The sequence below is a fragment of the Anomaloglossus baeobatrachus genome, unplaced genomic scaffold (genome assembly GCF_048569485.1).
Source record: "Anomaloglossus baeobatrachus isolate aAnoBae1 unplaced genomic scaffold, aAnoBae1.hap1 Scaffold_169, whole genome shotgun sequence".
Lineage (NCBI taxonomy): Eukaryota > Metazoa > Chordata > Amphibia > Anura > Aromobatidae > Anomaloglossus > Anomaloglossus baeobatrachus.
Genome location: NW_027441939.1, coordinates 83,292 through 100,862, shown reverse-complemented (window position 1 = coordinate 100,862; position 17,571 = coordinate 83,292). Strand labels below are relative to the sequence as shown.

General features: G+C 45.0%; 2 pseudogenes; one reads left to right on the top strand and one right to left on the bottom strand.

Annotated features, from left to right (window-relative positions):
* Positions 1-381: 381 nt before the first annotated feature.
* Positions 382-588, bottom strand: LOC142260708 (U2 spliceosomal RNA; annotated as a pseudogene).
* Positions 589-16,470: 15,882 nt separating this feature from the next.
* On the top strand, positions 16,471-16,677 carry LOC142260713 (U2 spliceosomal RNA; annotated as a pseudogene).
* Positions 16,678-17,571: the final 894 nt, after the last annotated feature.

The following is a 17,571-nucleotide window of genomic DNA, read 5'->3' as shown; positions in this document are numbered from 1 at the left end:
ACAGGAACCACAATCCCTACACCATGCTTCAATGGATTCTCTCATCCCAGCCCAGTAAAACTACATATTTTACACAGTCATAAGCAGCCAAAAGGGATCTATTCTATTCAATTGCAAATGATCTAGATAAGACTGAGAATAAGATACTGCACGGGACATAGCAGAGTTGGTCAAGTTGAGTGGAGATGAGTTTGCTATTTGGCACAGCTTTTTGCATCAATAAAGCAAGTAAAAGGTGTGAAAGATAAAAAAAAGGGTGAAAGTGTGAAAAGTGAATTGGCCAAATTGAGGTGCATATAAAGTTTTTGCTTTCTTTCAATTCACTAATGGGGCTCATTTGAATCAGGTGAATTGAGTTCTGCTTTTGGAAACTGGGTTAAGAAGGGGTGCACCGGTCCTGGAGGTACTGCAATACCAGGTCAATGCGTGGAGTGGACAGAGCAAGATTTTTTCCATCTCCTTGTTCTAAAAATCCATTTAATATATGGTCCCCAGAGAGGGGACGTATCAGATATTAAACTGATAAGAACAGATTTAATTTTTTTTTTTTTCTGTTTATCAGTAGGACTTCAAAATAACAAAGGTGATCGCCTCCCGTTGCCTGGGAACCGTCCAGGCACAAGAGGGCTATGTGTCACCAGAAGGCGCACACACTTCCTCAAGGCCGGCAGACGTGCAATCCCAGGCATCTTCCAGTACCGACCAAGGTAGCGTCCTCCGAAACTACACTTGATCTTAGCCAAAAGGCCGAGAAGCTATAACCCGAATTGGTTACGGCCTTGAGTGGCACCCTGGCCTATACCGGACACATCTTAGGGAGAGGGAGACAAACCCACGCCTACAGAAGACATTTTGTCACCCAAGCCAACCCTTGAAAAGGCTGTTTTGCAGAGCAAAAACAAGAAGAATGGTGCTTTTTGCAGCCGCCGCCCACTGCAATGAATCTGAATAACTCCTCCTTTTGGACACAAGCACCTCCCCTCCCCCTTGCAGTCTTTCCAATTCATGATACAAAAAGACGGACGGACAGGACAGGACAGGACAGGCTGCCTGACTTTCCGTCACTGCCACCCTTTGCCATCCTTGCCCGTAGAAAGCCCTTTCATCATCCCCAAACCCTAATCTTTTCCCTTCCCTTCCCAGATGCGTCTCACTCTCTTTCATTAGGAAGTGAGCGCAGCCTTTTCTCCGTTCTGCACATGCGCGACGTTAAACACAAATGCGCAGGCGTGCGTTCCATTACCCTCACTGCATTCCACTCCCATACAGGAAGTGGGCGCAGCTATTACTACGGTCGCACATAAAAGAACCCACGGCCACCACTGCACATATCTGACTCCACCACAGGACACCCACTTCTACACCAACGCAGGTAAGACAGGATCGGCACCTCTATGCTCCCGTTACAATCAGGCTCAGTCACCATGTGATAACGCTCTCAACTCTTTAGTTGCAGGCTCCCCTTGCTTCACCTCCACTGGCTGTGCTGCCATTTCCTCTCCCACCTGGAAGGTATACTTTATTCCACTATTTTCCTGTTTCTCTCTTCCCCCTTTTCCCATAACCTACTTTTATCTGCATTTGTGGGGTATCTATATGCTATTTACATCATAGTTTTATTCATTAATATGGAAGGGAAGAGTGCCCATGAGAGTGTTGAACTGCGGAGAGCAAGAGATTAAGCTGCTCCGATTTGCCACCATTGATAAGCTGTTCTCAGTAGATACACATGCTATCCAAACAGCAGCATCCACCATTGCTTCAGCCCACCCATTCAGTGACAGCTCACCAAGTCAGCCAGAGGAGTGGTGTAAGGAATTACACGTAGGCACTGACTCCACACCTTCACATCACAAGAAGGGGGTCTACAGGCTAGTGCAAGAATACGAGCAAGTCTTCAGCAAACATCCGCTAGACTTTTGAAGAATAAAAGGGGTCAAACACTACATCCCCACAAGTGCACACCCACCCATCAAAGAGAGATATAAGCCAAAACTACCTGCACATTACCAGTGTACCAAGGACATGTTGAGCAACATGAAGGAGGCTGGGGTTATCCGTGACAGTTGTAGCCTCTGGGCAGCTCCGTTGGTCCTGTTAAAGAAGAAGGACAGCACCACTCCCCTGTATTGAGGAATAGCTAGCTGCATTGAGAACTGCAAATTATTTTTCTACCCTTGATCTCACTAGTCGCTATTGGCAAGTGTCCGTTGCTGAGGCAGACCGGGAGAAGACCGCCTTTGCCACCCCGATGGGTCTCTGCGAGTTCAAAAGCATGCCCTTCGAGCTGTGCAATTTGCCAGGAACCTTCCAGAGGCTGATGGAATGCTGCTTGGGACACCGAAACTTTGAAACGGTACTGCTATACCTTTATGATGTTATTGTTTATTCTAAAGCAAACAAGATTTTAGGGTGTATAAAAAGGGAGATTAGATCCGGTGAGCCCAACGTATTGTTACCCCTCTATAAATCACTTGTAAGGCCACATCTGGAATATGGGGTAAAGTCCTGAGCAGGTTGATAACCATTGGTTTGAGCATGGTAGGGTGTAGTGCGCATCTTCCTGCATCGGTAAAAGCTGCAGAAGTCCTTGAAGATTTCCGCTTCAAAGGCTGTGCCTTGATCTGTGAGGACTCTCTCTGAGTAGCCATGAGGTCTGCATAAGTGTGCTTGGAAGACCTTCGCTGCAGTATGGGCCATTAGATCTTTGACTTGTACCACAACCATAAATCTCGAGTAGTTGTCTACCATCGTAAGTGCATACGTGAGCTCGCCTCGATATTCTGCAACAAAACTCCCTTTTTCGATTTCAGTTTCAGCAAACACTCCTCTTCCTGTAGAAAATATTTATCATTACCTAAGACAGTCATTCTAATGCATGACAATATTAAGGCAATTTAGTTAAAACTTGTTTTAACTCACCTTTAAGGGGATTGATGTATTTCATGGTCAATCCAGGTTTGTCAGTGATGGCACTGACATAATGTATGGCGTCTTTTTCGGGCGTTATCCTTTGCCTTTTCATTGTGAAAATCCAGTTGCCTATATCAAAGCAAATTCTACTACTTGTAAAGTATGCAGAAAATGAAATGTAGAACATATAACATCAACTGCTTAGGAACGCATCATAGGTTAGTACTTAAAAGGATATTGTCATGTTCTAGTCATAATGCAAGCTGGACATTTTTCATGTTACCCTGTAATCGCCGGCCTGTTCTAATGCTCACAAGCCAAGATATAGGCTCAGCTGCTAAGGCTTCCCTCTGCCTTCTGAATGAAACTTGAATATGTCTGGGTCACTGTGTATATAGCAGGTGCTCAGAAAAAATAACAGTCAATTCAATAGAAATAGCTCTGGCACACTATAGTGATCAATAACGTAAGAAAAGAACTCTTGGAATGCTGAAAATTCTTTATTTGTGCAAAAGGATAATTCATCCAACGTTTCGACCTTGTTTTTAGGTCTTTATCAAGGATAAAGTTATCTAAGATCATAAAGGGTTACAAAACCATATAAACACGTAATTAGTACATAGTACAACATAACAGTACAATATATTGCTACTTGAGAGTACAATGGGTCAAATGACCATGATGCACATACAAAAAATTTTTCCAAAGCCATAGTGAAAACATTTGTACTGAGGAAAGAAAATTTCCACATGACCTATCTGGAGAAACATTCTGGATCAAACAACCAAAAATAGTCAAGCAGGTAAATACACACCTATATGGATAACAGGATGATATGTGTTCAATTGTATAGCGTCATTGCCATTAAGGTACAAATGGAAAACTTGCAATCCTATATAGTGAAGGAAATGAACACATATATCAAAGAACACAGGAACATGGGTGTGAGAAAAACCTCAATGTTTATACTTTGTTCTTTATAATGGTGTGAACATGTATATGTCTCAGTACCTTATGCACTTGAGAATTCTAGTGAGTAGATCATGAAAGCCTATTTCAGAACTGGAATCGGTAAATAATTGTAGGTGGAATCTAAATGAAAAGATGGTACAAGTGTTATCATGACACGTGGGCTATAACACAATGGACCGTGTGACAAAGAAGAAAGGAGAGAAAGAAGAGGAAGAAAATGCAACTACCTGTAACATTATGTGATAGTCACTGGTAAGTATCACTTGACAATTCAAATGAAAAAGGATTCCTTTATTAAAGGGTTCTCAGTCGCCTCAGGATCATGAAATACTAGGGTAAATGATATGAGAATGGGTAAGAAGCACCACTAAAGGAAATATGAGATGCAGGACATATATCTATAAACCCCTGAACTACATGATAGAAATAAAAAGAAGAAAAAAGAAAAAAAAGAAGAAAGAAGAAGAACACATAGAATGCGGAAAGAGAATGGGTACAACTACCTGAGTTACTGCAGGGAGGCCCCTGGTTGGTATTGTGAGGGTTAGTGGAATTCCTTCACTGAAGGGTTCTCAGTTGCCTCAGGTTCGTGAAAAATGCTATAGACAAATAATGCCCGGAGAAAAGGGGTTCATATACAGCGAATAATGGTAATACAAGGTACATGTGTCACATGTAATAGTATATATATATATATATATTGTACTAAGCTCTACACCAGAAATAGAAAGTAGTCCCTCTGCCTTCTGTCTAGGTGCCCTGAGTTATGTCCTGTAAACTGTCACAGGGACCCAGACACACATGTGTAGTAGGGGAATATCCCTGCTGAGATGCCAGTGCTAGAGCACTCGTTTGCTGTGGAGTTGAACGCTATGTGAGCAGTTCTTACCTTCAATGAGCAGAAGTCTCTTTTTTCAGATTTCAATATCTCTGTGGGTATCTGGCAGAAATATGGAATACTCTTTACTGCTAAGACCCTGTACACCACTCCCACTAAAGGGGGCTTTACACGCTGCGACATCGCTAATGCGGAGTCGTTGGGGTCACGGAATTTGTGACGCACATCCGGCCGCATTAGCAATGTTGCTGCGTGTGACACCGATGAGCGATTTTGCATCGCTGCAAAAACGTGCAAAATCGCTCATCGGTGACATGGGTCTCCATTCTCGATTATCGTTACTGCAGCAGTAACGATGTAGTTCGTCGCTCCTGCGGCAGCACACATCGCTCCGTGTGACACCGCAGAAACGAGGAACCTCTCCTTACCTGCCTCCCAGCCGCTATGAGGAAGGAAGGAGGTGGGCGGGATGTTCCGGCCACTCATCTCCGCCCCTCCGCTGCTATTGGGCGGTCGCTCAGTGACGTCGCTGTGACGCCGCACGGACCGCCCCCTTAGAAAGGAGGCGGTTCGCCGGTCACAGCGACGTCGCCGGGCAGGTAAGTATGTGTGACGGGTCTGGTCGGTGTTGTGCAGCATGGGCAGCGATTTGCCCGTGTCGCGCAACAGATGGGGGCGGGTATCCACACTAGCGATATCGGGACCGATATCGCAGTGTGTAAAGTAGCCTTTAATAAACTGTGTAAAGGATTTTAAGTAAAAATCCACAATAAACCAGCGCTAGATGGGTTTTTATAATTTTATTAATAGACCACAAATAAAAAATTTGTTGCTATCCTTGTTTCAAGACAGAGTATTTGATAATATACAATACACTGATTATTACTAAAACCAAGGACCACATAAAACAAGGACCACATAAAATAAAAAATGAAAGTAATGAGAATAAAATTCTTTTGTATAACCAATTAACTTCGAGGTGATACAATATTCACATTGATTTAGTTTTACCAGTCTAATGTAATGCCCCGGCCGGTGGCATATATTTTGTTTGGTTAATAATTTAGACTTATACAATGAAAGATGTACTATACCACCCCTGGCTAACTTACAAGTTTTAAGTTGTACAATATTTATGTACAAGTTTGCGACGTTATATTCATATATAGGAAGGCAAACAATATTGGCAATTTAGTGGCACCCACCATACGTAATCTTACAGCACCTAATAAGGGAGGATTATTTGGCCTGAAAGGTTTTTTTTCCATGCAAAAGCTGTATAGTATGTAAGAATACAAAAAATATTTCACGGAAATCCTTCTTACAGGGGCAGTCAGAAGTCATGATTAGAGAATTTATTACATGTCAATCAAAGGGAGTAGTATATTGAATTCAATGTCCCTGTCAGAAAAAATACATTGAGAGAACTATTAGACCCCTATGGAAAAGGGTGGGTGAGCACATTAGAAGTGTTAAAAATAAATGTACTAAGCACCCCCTATCCAGACATTATGTGTTAAAACATGGAGGGTCCTTTAAAGGATCTCAAGTATGGGGCGTACAAAAAATAACTAAGGATTGGAGAGGTGGCGATTTCATTAAAAAAATGTCACGAGCAGAAAGCCAATGGATTTTTGAATTGAACACCTTAAAACCATATGGACTCAATAATGATATAGAACTGTTTCCTTTTAATTAATTTATATTTTTATAGGTAGAGGAGTAATAGGTACTGATAATAATACGGAAAGAAGGAAAAAAAAAAAAAAAAAAAAAAGCGATTGTCATGGAGATATATGTGTATATATGCATAATATATATTAAAATTGGTGCTTCACTTGCCCAAGGTTGATGTAGATATAAGGGGCTTTTCATATTATAGCAAATTTATATTACACCTTTATGATGTCCTTTTGTTAAATTTATTGTTGAAAAAAAGCATATGCATATATACACATTGTCTTCCCAGTATATGATGATACAAGCAAGGCTATATATAGGTCTTTTTAGAAAAACCTTTAGAAAAACCTTTGCACATAATTATATTATATGGCTATTATGAACGGTCTTTCACAAATTGATATATGTAGTGGTCATTGAATGTTGGTTGAATTTAAACATTGTTTAATTTTATGCAAATTATAACCAATTAAATATATGCATAAATAGTGCTCTAGGCAACAGCTGAGTTATCCTTGAGGAAGGGGGCCGTTACACGCCCCCGAAACGCGCGTCGGATCAGGACTCTGTTTTTGCCTACCTCACCTGTGCGGTGATAACCTGCCAAGTAATCTCTCCCTCGTGTGGAATCAACCGGCTTCCACTGGACACGGTACGGATTGCCTGCTGGAGAGGTTGAGAGGTTACCGCTGACATTTCCTTTGTCTGCAACCAGGATACATTGGTACCTCCAGCGGTTCTGCATTGCTCGTTTGGAAGCGGATCGGAGCCTTGTGTGGTGCTAACCTGCCAAGCAACTTCCTCCTGTGTGGAATCAGTCAGCTGACACTGGATACGGTCTGGACTGCCCGCTGGAGAGGCTGAGTAGTTACCGCTGATCTTATTGTTGTCCGCAGCCAACATCTTGGTGCTTTCAGTGGCTTCGTACTGCTTGATTTCGAAAGTACATTTGGGAGAGTACGGGACCGGCTGGTTTGTGGCCTTGTGAAGTGTTATAAAGGCTCTGTAAAGAGGGATGTCGGTAACCATACATCTCCCCCAGAGCCAGCACTAGTCGCGGCCACTGGCCTCAAAACGTCCGCTCTGGAAGTCTAACAGGTCAATCCTGTACATAGCGGTTCCAGCCTAATCAACGGAGAAATCCGGGGTGTTTTTTGCGGTCAAGTTGTTGTGAGGTTTATTCCCCCTGGCCCTGGGGGCGAATATAACGTCGCAAACTTATATTGTACAACTTAAAACTTGTAAGTTAGCCAGGGGTGGTATAGTACATCTTTCATTGTATAAGTCTAAATTATTAACCAAACAAAATATATGCCACCGGCCGGGGCATTACATTAGACTGGTAAAACTAAATCAATGTGAATATTGTATCACCTCGAAGTTAATTGGTTATACAAAAGAATTTTATTCTCATTACTTTCATTTTTTACTTTATGTGGTCCTTGTTTTATGTGGTCCTTGGTTTTAGTAATAATCAGTGTATTGTATATTATCAAATACTCTGTCTTGAAACAAGGATAGCAAAAAATGTTTTATTTGTGGTCTATTAATAAAATTATAAAAACCCATCTAGCGCTCGTTTATTGTGGATTTTTACTTAAAATCCTTTACACAGTTTATTAAAGGCTACTTTACACACTGCGATATCGGTCCCGATATCGCTAGTGTGGATACCCGCCCCCATCTGTTGCGCGACACGGGCAAATCGCTGCCCATGCTGCACAACACCGACCAGACCCGTCACACATACTTACCTGCCCGGCGACGTCGCTGTGACCGGCGAACCGCCTCCTTTCTAAGGGGGCGGTCCGTGCGGCGTCACAGCGACGTCACTGAGCGACCGCCCAATAGCAGCGGAGGGGCGGAGATGAGTGGCCGGAACATCCCGCCCACCTCCTTCCTTCCTCATAGCGGCTGGGAGGCAGGTAAGGAGAGGTTCCTCGTTTCTGCGGTGTCACACGGAGCGATGTGTGCTGCCGCAGGAGCGACGAACTACATCGTTACTGCTGCAGTAACGATAATCGAGAATGGAGACCCATGTCACCGATGAGCGATTTTGCACGTTTTTGCAGCGATGCAAAATCGCTCATCGGTGTCACACGCAGCAACATCGCTAATGCGGCCGGATGTGCGTCACAAATTCCGTGACCCCAACGACTCCGCATTAGCGATGTCGCAGCGTGTAAAGCCCCCTTTAGTGGGAGTGGTGTACAGGGTCTTAGCAGTAAAGAGTATTCCATATTTCTGCCAGATACCCACAGAGATATTGAAATCTGAAAAAAGAGACTTCTGCTCATTGAAGGTAAGAACTGCTCACATAGCGTTCAACTCCACAGCAAACGAGTGCTCTAGCACTGGCATCTCAGCAGGGATATTCCCCTACTACACATGTGTGTCTGGGTCCCTGTGACAGTTTACAGGACATAACTCAGGGCACCTAGACAGAAGGCAGAGGGACTACTTTCTATTTCTGGTGTAGAGCTTAGTACAATATATATATATATACTATTACATGTGACACATGTACCTTGTATTACCATTATTCGCTGTATATGAACCCCTTTTCTCCGGGCATTATTTGTCTATAGCATTTTTCACGAACCTGAGGCAACTGAGAACCCTTCAGTGAAGGAATTCCACTAACCCTCACAATACCAACCAGGGGCCTCCCTGCAGTAACTCAGGTAGTTGTACCCATTCTCTTTCCGCATTCTATGTGTTCTTCTTCTTTCTTCTTTTTTTTCTTTTTTCTTCTTTTTATTTCTATCATGTAGTTCAGGGGTTTATAGATATATGTCCTGCATCTCATATTTCCTTTAGTGGTGCTTCTTACCCATTCTCATATCATTTACCCTAGTATTTCATGATCCTGAGGCGACTGAGAACCCTTTAATAAAGGAATCCTTTTTCACTTGAATTGTCAAGTGATACTTACCAGTGACTATCACGTAATGTTACAGGTAGTTGCATTTTCTTCCTCTTCTTTCTCTCCTTTCTTCTTTGTCACACGGTCCATTGTGTTATAGCCCACGTGTCATGATAACACTTGTACCATCTTTTCATTTAGATTCCACCTACAATTATTTACCGATTCCAGTTCTGAAATAGGCTTTCATGATCTACTCACTAGAATTCTCAAGTGCATAAGGTACTGAGACATATACATGTTCACACCATTATAAAGAACAAAGTATAAACATTGAGGTTTTTCTCACACCCATGTTCCTGTGTTCTTTGATATGATATGTGTTCATTTCCTTCACTATATAGGATTGCAAGTTTTCCATTTGTACCTTAATGGCAATGACGCTATACAATTGAACACATATCATCCTGTTATCCATATAGGTGTGTATTTACCTGCTTGACTATTTTTGGTTGTTTGATCCAGAATGTTTCTCCAGATAGGTCATGTGGAAATTTTCTTTCCTCAGTACAAATGTTTTCACTATGGCTTTGGAAAAATTTTTTGTATGTGCATCATGGTCATTTGACCCATTGTACTCTCAAGTAGCAATATATTGTACTGTTATGTTGTACTATGTACTAATTACGTGTTTATATGGTTTTGTAACCCTTTATGATCTTAGATAACTTTATCCTTGATAAAGACCTAAAAACAAGGTCGAAACGTTGGATGAATTATCCTTTTGCACAAATAAAGAATTTTCAGCATTCCAAGAGTTCTTTTCTTACGTTATTGATCACTATAGTGTGCCAGAGCTATTTCTATTGAATTGACTCTTATTTTTTCTGAGCACCTGCTATATACACAGTGACCCAGACATATTCAAGTTTCATTCAGAAGGCAGAGGGAAGCCTTAGCAGCTGAGCCTATATCTTGGCTTGTGAGCATTAGAACAGGCCGGCGATTACAGGGTAACATGAAAAATGTCCAGCTTGCATTATGACTAGAACATGACAATATCCTTTTAAGTACTAACCTATGATGCGTTCCTAAGCAGTTGATGTTATATGTTCTACATTTCATTTTCTGCATACTTTACAAGTAGTAGAATTTGCTTTGATATAGGCAACTGGATTTTCACAATGAAAAGGCAAAGGATAACGCCCGAAAAAGACGCCATACATTATGTCAGTGCCATCACTGACAAACCTGGATTGACCATGAAATACATCAATCCCCTTAAAGGTGAGTTAAAACAAGTTTTAACTAAATTGCCTTAATATTGTCATGCATTAGAATGACTGTCTTAGGTAATGATAAATATTTTCTACAGGAAGAGTAGTGTTTGCTGAAACTGAAATCGAAAAAGGGAGTTTTGTTGCAGAATATCGAGGCAAGCTCACGTATGCACTTACGATGGTAGACAACTACTCGAGATTTATGGTTGTGGTACAAGTCAAAGATCTAATGGCCCATACTGCAGCGAAGGTCTTCCAAGCACACTTATGCAGACCTCATGGCTACTCAGAGAGAGTCCTCACAGATCAAGGCACAGCCTTTGAAGCGGAAATCTTCAAGGACTTCTGCAGCTTTTACCGATGCAGGAAGATGCGCACTACACCCTACCATGCTCAAACCAATGGTTATCAACCTGCTCAGGACTTTACCCCATATTCCAGATGTGGCCTTACAAGTGATTTATAGAGGGGTAACAATACGTTGGGATCACCGGATCTAATCTCGCTTTTTATACACCCTAAAATCTTGTTTGCTTTAGAATAAACAATAACATCATAAAGGTATAGCAGTACCGTTTCAAAGTTTCGGTGTCCCAAGCAGCATTCCATCAGCCTCTGGAAGGTTCCTGGCAAATTGCACAGCTCGAAGGGCATGCTTTTGAACTCGCAGAGACCCATCGGGGTGGCAAAGGCGGTCTTCTCCCGGTCTGCCTCAGCAACGGACACTTGCCAATAGCGACTAGTGAGATCAAGGGTAGAAAAATAATTTGCAGTTCTCAATGCAGCTAGCTATTCCTCAATACAGGGGAGTGGTGCTGTCCTTCTTCTTTAACAGGACCAACGGAGCTGCCCAGAGGCTACAACTGTCACGGATAACCCCAGCCTCCTTCATGTTGCTCAACATGTCCTTGGTACACTGGTAATGTGCAGGTAGTTTTGGCTTATATCTATCTTTGATGGGTGGGTGTGCACTTGTGGGGATGTAGTGTTTGACCCCTTTTATTCTTCAAAAGTCTAGCGGATGTTTGCTGAAGACTTGCTCGTATTCTTGCACTAGCCTGTAGACCCCCTTCTTGTGATGTGAAGGTGTGGAGTCAGTGCCTACGTGTAATTCCTTACACCACTCCTCTGGCTGACTTGGTGAGCTGTCACTGAATGGGTGGGCTGAAGCAATGGTGGATGCTGCTGTTTGGATAGCATGTGTATCTACTGAGAACAGCTTATCAATGGTGGCAAATCGGAGCAGCTTAATCTCTTGCTCTCCGCAGTTCAACACTCTCATGGGCACTCTTCCCTTCCATATTAATGAATAAAACTATGATGTAAATAGCATATAGATACCCCACAAATGCAGATAAAAGTAGGTTATGGGAAAAGGGGGAAGAGAGAAACAGGAAAATAGTGGAATAAAGTATACCTTCCAGGTGGGAGAGGAAATGGCAGCACAGCCAGTGGAGGTGAAGCAAGGGGAGCCTGCAACTAAAGAGTTGAGAGCGTTATCACATGGTGACTGAGCCTGATTGTAACGGGAGCATAGAGGTGCCGATCCTGTCTTACCTGCGTTGATGTAGAAGTGGGTGTCCTGTGGTGGAGTCAGCTATGTGCAGTGGTGGCCGTGGGTTCTTTTATGTGCGACCGTAGTAATAGCTGCGCCCACTTCCTGTATGGGAGTGGAATGCAGTGAGGGTAATGGAACGCACGCCTGTGTGACGCCCCTGGACTAATCCAGGGTGTCACAGGGAACTGCACTATTCTCTATCCTTGTGCAGGGCCCACCCTCCTTGGTTCCGGGGTCCGCAACAGTGATTCTGTACTAACAGCACAAATCCTAGTCACCCAAACACTACACTTGTCAGGCACACCAGGGGCGTGGTTCCAGCTGGGAAAGGAACCGCCCACCTATGAGTCAGACAGGCTGGTGGGAGGAGTCAGTTAGACAGTTGGTAGTAACTGAAAAAGAGAGAGGACCTGGGGATTAAGAGCTCCCTGAGGAGAGCCTGGCTGGGTCGCAGACAGTGGCCTGTACTTGACGGCTCAGAGATTAGCGGCGTCAGCACAGCGGAGGGATAGGACTTCCCACACAGAGCAGTCACAGAAAATCCCACGTGCCAGCTGCTAAGAGCAGGTCCCAATTAAAAAGAGGGACGGGACCTGAAGGTTTCAAGCCAACGGGGCCAGGGACACACACAGTATACAGTGTATGGAGGAAGGCTCCAGTCCACCACAGAATCACTGAAAGGGACCACCGCACGTGCAGTCACCGAGTGCAGCAGTACCAAGAGACTTTGTTTACCTCAGAGTCTGTGTCCACTGAATGCGTCATCACACCTGAGTGAGTACCCTGGCCCCCAGCGTCCTGCCGGCCCTATATCAATATAGGCTGTTCCTACCTATTCCCTACCCTGAGTCCCGGGGCCCCTACCTGCGGAGGGAATCACCACCAGGCTGCCCCAACACCATCAGCCCCGGCACTCCCATACAGCAGCGGCAGTATTCCTTATTACCGCACACCGCAGGTGGCGTCACAAATATTCTCCCCCGTAAAAAACCTTTTTGTTTTTCATCAAAGTGTCTGCCGAGCAGTCCGACTGCTGCTAGGGCGTCACACATTGATTTTTGGCGTCACGAACAGGATTGGACTGGACCCACTAACCTGGGTGACGTGCGCCTTCTCCAAAACTGTTGAGCCCAAAGTGAATAAAAAAAAAAAAAATTCAGTTGCCGCCATCTTGCTGCTGAAAACCAAGGGGGCATAGAAAGATGTCGGCGCCGGGTGAAGCGAGCGCAGCGGCAGTTCCCCCTCAAGATCAAGGTGACATGGACGCACGAGCGACCGCGCAGATAATGCCAATGACTTTACCGTATGTGCCAGGCGCTACCTGGCTACCACAATATGATGGTTCCCCTGACACTCTGCAAGGATTCAAAAGAAAAATCCGCACACTCCTGGATATGTTTGGGATGAATGACCGGCAGCAAGCGTCTGTACTACTCGGCCAGTTATCAGGCGCCGCAGAGCTGGAGGCGGAGACCTGGACAGATCAGGACCGGGCCTCAGTAACTGCCAGTGGATCTGGAGATGGAAGTTGAGATGCCTGAAGTTTATTCCCCAAATGCAGATTGGGATACCAAGCGTAGAGCTCAATACAGGCAAATTCAAGAGTATGTCGAGGAGAATCTGGACCAAAGTAGGGAAAAGCAAGAAAGAAGCTTTAACAAGCAAGCCCAAGCCCCTCCATTTTCCCCAGGAGAAGTGGTCTTAAAAAGAAAAAGAAAGATGCATAAACTGGACGACCAGTGGGAAAGAGAGCCATATGTGGTCCAGCCTTCCAATTTCAACAACCAGAAGACCTGTCTTGTCAGCAAGGACCAAGGAAGAACCACAGCTGTAATTTCCCGTGACCACTTGAAAAAGTGCCCTGAACCCCTGAACATCCAGAAGGAAGAACAGCCCCAACCTCAAGTGACTGAGAAAAAGAAGAGAGTGATCCACACCATCCTAGGTGACTTCCCGGAAGATTGGCCTATGTACAATGGAGCAGTGATTGTGCCTGTACTCACATTCCCGCAACCCGCGGAAGAACCAGAACCAAGGAGGCCTGAAATCATTGCACCTAGAGAAGTACCCATACCAGCACCACGAACACGTAGATTACCACCTACAACACCTAGCACCAGTAGTGGGGAACAGGTAGTAGCAAACACCACAGTACAAGGGTTAGAGGGAAGCCAGGAGCTGAGAAGGTCCACCCGTGTGAACTTTGGTCAGCCCCCACATAGGTTCAGAGATGAGGAATGGTAGCGGAACCCGGCTACTCTACCCTAATGTAAATAGTCTAAATATAGAGTAAATTTAAAAATGTTTAGTATTTTCCATGCTTTTAATTCTACTATTTTCCATGCTAAAGATAGTCATGTAAGACATGTTGATATAGAGTGTTGATAAGAAGAATGTTGATTTTATTTTAATTACCTGGATTCATGACCTGATTGACGACCAATGATAAGTTTTATTGAAAATGGACCTTTGGCTACAGGACTGGTGGTAGCCAGCACGAACTGGTGCTATTGTAAATGGTTATTTCCCATTCATAGCCACGGACTGCATCCCCACCTACAGGAGAAGACACAGGTGGAGGAGAGACCTGGGAGACATATGGCCCAGGTCTGGCCACCAACAGGAACGGTGGCTTGCCTCCTTTTGGAACTTTGGGGGTGGGATGAAGGACTGGGAAAGCGAAACGTTGGGTTCAAGTGCCTCCCCTGCGTGGGATGGATAGATATGTTTTTCTTATTAAAATGTTCACTTTTTGCAGATAAAAATAAACACTCTGGGTGCACTGTAGCTCGGGGACGAGCTACGTTTAACCAAGGGGGAATGTGACGCCCCTGGACTAATCCAGGGTGTCACAGGGAACTGCACTATTCTCTATCCTTGGTGCAGGGCCCACCCTCCTTGGTTCCGGGGTCCGCAACAGTGATTCTGTACTAACAGCACAAATCCTAGTCACCCAAACACTACACTTGTCAGGCACACCAGGGGCGTGGTTCCAGCTGGGAAAGGAACCGCCCACCTATGAGTCAGACAGGCTGGTGGAAGGAGTCAGTTAGACAGTTGGTAGTAACTGAAAAAGAGAGAGGACCTGGGGATTAAGAGCTCCCTGAGGAGAGCCTGGCTGGGTCGCAGACAGTGGCCTGTACTTGACGGCTCAGAGATTAGCGGCGTCAGCACAGCGGAGGGATAGGACTTCCCACACAGAGCAGTCACAGAAAATCCCACGTGCCAGCTGCTAAGAGCAGGTCCCAATTAAAAAGAGGGACGGGACCCGAAGGTTTCAAGCCAACGGGGCCAGGGACACACACAGTATACAGTGTATGGAGGAAGGCTCCAGTCCACCACAGAATCACTGAAAGGGACCACCGCACGTGCAGTCACCGAGTGCAGCAGTACCAAGAGACTTTGTTTACCTCAGAGTCTGTGTCCACTGAATGCGTCATCACACCTGAGTGAGTACCCTGGCCCCCAGCGTCCTGCCGGCCCTATATCAATATAGGCTGTTCCTACCTATTCCCTACCCTGAGTCCCGGGGCCCCTACCTGCGGAGGGAATCACCACCAGGCTGCCCCAACACCATCAGCCCCGGCACTCCCATACAGCAGCGGCGGTATTCCTTATTACCGCACACCGCAGGTGGCGTCACAAATATTCTCCCCCGTAAAAAACCTTTTTGTTTTTCATCAAAGTGTCTGCCGAGCAGTCCGACTGCTGCTAGGGCGTCACACCTGCGCATTTGTGTTTAACGTCGCGCATGTGCAGAACGGAGAAAAGGCTGCGCTCACTTCCTAATGAAAGGGAGTGAGACGCATCTGGGAAGGGAAGGGAAAAGATTAGGGTTTGGGGATGATGAAAGGGCTTTCTACGGGCAAGGATGGCAAAGGGTGGCAGTGACGGAAAGTCAGGCAGCCTGTCCTGTCCTGTCCTGTCCGTCCGTCTTTTTGTATCATGAATTGGAAAGACTGCAAGGGGGAGGGGAGGTGCTTGTGTCCAAAAGGAGGAGTTATTCAGATTCATTGCAGTGGGCGGCGGCTGCAAAAAGCACCATTCTTCTTGTTTTTGCTCTGCAAAACAGCCTTTTCAAGGGTTGGCTTGGTGACAAAATGTCTTCTGTAGGCGTGGGTTTGTCTCCCTCTCCCTAAGATGTGTCCGGTATAGGCCAGGGTGCCACTCAAGGCCGTAACCAATTCGGGTTATAGCTTCTCGGCCTTTTGGCTAAGATCAAGTGTAGTTTCGGAGGACGCTACCTTGGTCGGTACTGGAAGGTGCCTGGGATTGCACGTCTGCCGGCCTTGAGGAAGTGTGTGCGCCTTCTGGTGACACATAGCCCTCTTGTGCCTGGACGGTTCCCAGGCAACGGGAGGCGATCACCTTTGTTATTTTGAAGTCCTACTGATAAACAGAAAAAAAAAAAATTTAAATCTGTTCTTATCAGTTTAATATCTGATACGTCCCCTCTCTGGGGACCATATATTAAATGGATTTTTAGAACAAGGAGATGGAAATAATCTTGCTCTGTCCACTGCACGCATTGACCTGGTATTGCAGTACCTCCAGGACCGGTGCACCCCTTCTTAACCCAGTTTCCAAAAGCAGAACTCAATTCACCTGATTCAAATGAGCCCCATTAGTGAATTGAAAGAAAGCAAAAACTTTATATGCACCTCAATTTGGCCAATTCACTTTTCACACTTTCACCCTTTTTTTTATCTTTCACACCTTTTACTTGCTTTATTGATGCAAAAAGCTGTGCCAAATAGCAAACTCATCTCCACTCAACTTGACCAACTCTGCTATGTCCCGTGCAGTATCTTATTCTCAGTCTTATCTAGATCATTTGCAATTGAATAGAATAGATCCCTTTTGGCTACTTATGACTGTGTAAAATATGTAGTTTTACTGGGCTGGGATGAGAGAATCCATTGAAGCATGGTGTAGGGATTGTGGTTCCTGTGTGCTAAGAAGAGAGGCTGGCACCAGCCAGAAAGCCCCATTGCAGCCAATAATCACTTAATAACTTTTTCAACTTGTCATCATATGGGAGGCCCCGTTGTTGGTAGACTTGCACCTTCTCAGTGAATGGCCGGTGAAATGCAGGCAACTCGATCTCTTCGAGGTCATCATCCTCTGGCCCCTCTTCCGACAGGTGGGGCATCCGGGAGAGTGCATTGGCATTGACGTTGGTACGGCCGGCCCAGTACTTGATGGTGAAATCGTAGTTGGCTAACCTGGTCACCCACCGCTGCTCCAACGCGCCCAGCTTGGCCGTATCTAGATGGGTCAGCAGGTTATTGTCTGTGTACGCGGTGAACTTGGCTGCTGCCAGGTAATGGCGGAACCGCTCGGTGATAGCCCACACCAGTGCCAAGAGCTCAAGCTTGAAGGAGATGTAGTTCTCAGGGTTCCTCTCAGTCGGTCGGAGTTTTCGGCTAGCATAAGCTATTACCTTTTCCCTTCTGTCTTGGAC